At 39.3% G+C, this 5,041-nt stretch overlaps 1 long non-coding RNA gene across 1 annotated transcript; it reads left to right on the forward strand.

Moving 5' to 3' along the window:
- The first annotated feature begins 1,100 nt into the window (after positions 1-1,100).
- LOC136010087 (uncharacterized) lies at positions 1,101-4,807 on the forward strand. The gene is made up of 3 exons (XR_010610751.1): positions 1,101-1,220; positions 1,919-1,986; positions 4,359-4,807. It is a non-coding gene; the product is annotated as an uncharacterized LOC136010087 (long non-coding RNA).
- The last annotated feature ends 234 nt before the right edge of the window (positions 4,808-5,041 follow it).

Below are 5,041 nucleotides of genomic sequence, written 5' to 3' on the forward strand. Positions count from 1 at the left end.
AGATCCAAGAGACCTTACTGGATTGCAGACCTACTCAGCTTGGGTAGTCCTGATGCTGGAAGCAAGTGTTTATCATACAAGTTGCCACTAGACATAAACATCCGAAAGACCTTTGAGTCCTGCATTAACACTAGTTGAAGCTTTAACTTAGCCTCACAATGCTGCTGTGCAACAAAGACAAGCTGAAATAAATTCCCTACAGACACACAGAAAATGTGCTCCAGCTGTAACCCAACCCGCCCGCTTTCTATTCATGCCCACAAACCCCATATTCTATGGTTTTAGACATCCACCATCCATTACCTGAAGAACAGATGAATTTACTGAAAACTTAAAGGAAATTAATACAACAGATCACTGGTTTAGCAATATTTATCAGAAAGACTGCATTTCTGTGAAATCCTCTGTACTCACACAGGATTCTCAATTAACCTGTTACTGCATTTGAACATTTTAAAACAGCACCTTAACATCTTTAATCCCCATCAAAAAAGAGAATGGGAATTCCTAATAACACAGGAAATAAAAACTTTGAAAATATGTCTATTGTTACAAAGTAGCAAATAGTCTCACAAACAGCTTTGAACACCGCCAATTAAAAGCTGTTTTTAAAACAAATTTGTACTAGATTGGATCAATTTTTATCACGTAGCTTTAAAAATGAGAGTGTTTTCAAAACCACATTAAAAAAAAAAGGCACCTGAATCACATGAAGCTTGTTTAGAACATCAGGAAAACAACACTATTTCACATCAACTGTACTTCCAGTAATCTCTTTCCCTTATATTTTAAATAAAGGCAGAAATATTTATTAGTCCTATTCTCAGAAGGAGGGGTTGTTTGTTTTAGATTTGGTTTGGTTTGATTTGATTTTTCAGACACAAAACAATTGGCAGATGGCACACTCAAAAATACATTTTAAAAGCAACAAAAGAAAAAATTAAGTTTCTGACAACTCCTCCAAGCCGAAGAAGTATTAAAGAGAGGACTAATTATTGTCCCAGCTGTGGCTGAATAGCCAATTTGAAACAGCTGTACTAAAAGTCTGCCTGAAATTAGCAGCTGGGTATACTGCATGGAGCCTTATGGAAGGGTTTGGAGGCTAATAGTGTAACCCTATGGGTATATCAAGGTTACAGGATATAGTTTTTTGTCTTCTGATACCCCAGAGCGTCCTGCCTTCAGTATGAAGTGTGGTGTCATGCTGGGATGCAGCAAAGGTAGGTGTTACGAACTTAGAGCTTTTTGACCTATGTATATAGGGTGAGGTTTGTAAAAGTAACAATGTGTGGTTATGAGCCCTATAAATCCCTTCAAAGCTTTGTGGCAAATCCTGTGGAAGCTTTCTTTGGTGTCTTAGTTCAAGCTGTGAGGCCTTGGTAGCTTAAAACTCTTGTGCTGGTTATCTGTTGAGGTGTCCAAGAGTGAAGATGGGTAGCTGTATATGATCAAGTGGGACTGTAGCTGTGCCATAAGGGCCAACAAGCACACCTAAAGTCAAATAGCTGTAGTAATATAAAGAATGTTTCTGCATTAACTACAAGCCAGGTTGATGCTTTTCAAGTGGTTTAGGTCTTACGAATGTAAATGCTTTTCAGTGACTAGAAAAACTAGTACTTGACTTAAGTGATTAAGTTCTCAAGCAATGCATTTTGAAATGGAAAGCTTTTCAGTAGGAAATACTTAGTAGTGCTCTGAATTCATAGTACCTTATTTTATGTTGCTGTGCTTCTTGAACAGCCCCTTGTGCTCCTGGCATAAGGATAATAGGCTTGTTCAAGGGAGCTGCTCAGGTTTGCTGTTGGAGGTGATTAAAAACAGCTAAACAGCTGGACTATGTTGTCCCTATTTGCTATCTTGGTACAAGGAGATGCACACTGAGTGTTTCTAAAGCTACCTTTCCTTTATGTGCCTGAAGTCATTAAGGAGCTGTTAAGTCCCCAGGACCCTAAAGCCCCACGGAGAGCAGCAGCAACAGCAGCTCTGGTGAGTAGCTGTGCTGCGGCACGTTCAGGCTTGGGCTGCGGCATGGGGCAGCAGGGAGGAACGGGCAGCTCCTGCCTGGTGCTGGGGAAGTGCTTGTAGGAAGGCCTGGGCGCTCCGTACAGGAAACCTGCAAGTTCCCCTCTTAATATCTGAGGTGGGGGGAATAGCTAAAGTCTAAGGGGAGGGTAGAAAAGAGGCAAAAAAAAACAAGACAAAAGCAACTTGAGCCTGCAGCATACGACTCCTGCGTTAAGGCAGCACACTGTGGTGGGAGATCGATCCAAATCCAAGCAGTGCTGGGATATTGCCACTGACATATTCAGTGGAGTGTGATAAGGCCTCTGGGAGAGGGCGAAAACTGGTAATATTAGCAAATGATCACTACAACAGCGAAAAGAGAGAACAAATTCATTTCTCCTCCTGTCTTTCACTGGCTAAATGGGAAAAGCTGCAACATTAGGTGAAGAAAGTGGGGAAAATACTTGATCTTTAGTTTTAACGTACCATGTTAAAAAAAAAAAAAAAAAAAACCTCGAGTTTTGGGTTTTCCTAGGGGTTTTTTTATTTGGTTTTTTATTTTTTTTTTTTTAAAGTCTGATAAGAGATTTAGAGAGAAACTGTGCCCAGGCATGGCAGCTGTGTTTGATGATGTAGTGTCCTTTATTTACTTATTTATGCAAAAATCCCTGTATTTTATTTAAAAAGCATGTTCTCCTGAGCCTCCTCCTCCTCCCCTTTCCCGCTGCATTACATGACTGACACTTTTGCCATGACAAATCCATGAGTGTCTCAAAAATTTACCATGAAAACCCTGGAGCTTTAATTATTGTACATTTACATAATTAGTGCAAATACATGCAATTACTATGTGTACCTACACAATTACCAGCTACAATGATGTACTAACAATCCTTATTAAACTTTAGTGGGGGAGGGATGCATTGATTGTATGCATAAGCAACATCTGTAGTTTCGTCTTTCTTGCACTTATTTGAAATAGCCGTGAGTGTTTGGGGATGGGGGAGCTAACATGCTGAAAGCAACGACCTACTAAAAGTAGGTCAATAGCTGTCCAAATTAGAGTTCCAGTGAGATGAAAATACAAGATAGATATTCCCAGCCATGTTTCCAGGATGTAGTAGCTTCTGCAGTTAGTGCAATACAGTCAATTCTTGATTACCCATGGGTTAACCATCAAACTTGTAACTGTGCTGCATCGGTATCTACATCCTCTATCACGTTTGTAGTTCAGCTGAACAGAAGTCCCAAATTCCTATCACATCTGCACTCCTCCTCCAGTTACAAGTGTCTGCATGACTGGAGTCTTCATGACATGGCCCTTAGCTGCAATGTCTGAATGTCTGCTACTGGGGAAAATGTAGTGTTTCCAAAATGCTTTATTACATTATTTATTTTAATTAGTCTTTGAAGATTGGGTGGGTGCGATGAGGAGAAGTTTCAGCTCATGAATGCTCTCACTTGTAAAACACCTTCTTCCTTCCTTTTAGGAAGTATTACAATTAAAAATCCCAAGCATTAGGAAGCCTGCAAATTCAGTAGTTCTCCAGACTCTTCTGTTCTCTAGGAATTTCAGTGGCCTTCTACTTCTCTTGGCTCACAGACAGTAAAATACAACAAATGATGCATTAGGGACCGCACCTCTTCCTGTTGTCTTCAGTTTTGCACTTATTCTCCTATTCAGCTGTAAGGAATTTGTTGCCTGTGGTACTTTTGCAAGACAGCCTTATTGCAAAATTTGTCACTGCTCCCTCTGCCCAATGTAGTCCCCTAGAATAGGAAGGAAAATTGCTGCTTTTTTGTTTGTTTTCTTCCCTGCACTTCACAGATCACAGTTCAAGCATCTTGCACATATGCATGTGTAGAGCCACACAGAAGAGCCTGAGTTTTGTTTTGGTTTTTATTTCTTAGAGAGTAGGAAACCATACTGTTAAAGCAGTGAAAAATTGGGAGGCTAATTGTTGCTGCTAAATGCAATAAAGAAATACTTTGGGCTCTCAGGCATATTTTATGACCAATATGGCAATTACTGAGTAAATTCCAATGCCCCAGAATGTTTATTTATGTAAACAACTTATGCTTATTTATTCATATTTTATGATTTTTTTTTTTCCAAAATTGTATTAACCATCCCTTGTGGTACAAAATACAGTTGGTTAGGAAAAAGTAAAAAATGCTAAATGGGAGAACCTGTTGAGAATCTAGTCCTAAGTGTGTTTAAGACTACATTTTATTTAGCATGATTAGCTGTGCCACAAAGCATTACAATGTTCTGGCAAGCTCTATCTGATATGAAGCAGTCCTCACTGCCCCTACAATAACATCTTATTTTACTCTTGTTTGGTTTCCTTTAGCACTGTCAAGCTGGCTAATTTACACTAAAATCTCTCCCAGAAATTCAGACCAGAATTCAAACTAAGAGTTCTCCACTTGGTGCTGGTGTTATTTGTCACCTCTGTCTCCTGACTGGGTTAGATAAAAGCCGAAGACAAGGAAAGAAACAGGAGGAGGATTTGAACTTAAACATTCATGTTCTACACATGGCTGCGTTTGTTGTTCTTTAAATCTCATTACCTTTCTCCATTAAAGATCATTGAGGCTAAAAGAAGACCTGCTTACTGTCAAAATCTGGCATTAGGTAGTCAAGTGATAGAAAGACACGAGTAGTATCTACCATCTGTGAAACAGGAGTCCACACCATGGACATCCCTGCTAATACACCAAGTGAAATACTTTCAAGGTAGTCATATGCATGTCTGGTTTTGCATAAGGTGACTCAATTGCATTATTTGGAAGAGATTAAAAATAAGGTCCTGACATTTATGGTCATTCAAAATCCTTGGGGTTTTTTGTAAGAGCATGAGGTTGCACACAGTACTCTGGCCATCTTCCAGCTTTGCTAATTATGTTTTGCCAGAATACATTCCCCCTGAGTTTAAACTTGGATAAGGTTTTGTTTTCTTTTTCACTTTTCCTCCTGAAACTGTATGGTATAGCTAGAAACAATAAAACCAGAAGTGGCTAAAATCCCTATTTA

The sequence above is a fragment of the Lathamus discolor genome, chromosome 3, assembly GCF_037157495.1.
Source record: "Lathamus discolor isolate bLatDis1 chromosome 3, bLatDis1.hap1, whole genome shotgun sequence".
Classification (NCBI taxonomy): domain Eukaryota; kingdom Metazoa; phylum Chordata; class Aves; order Psittaciformes; family Psittacidae; genus Lathamus; species Lathamus discolor.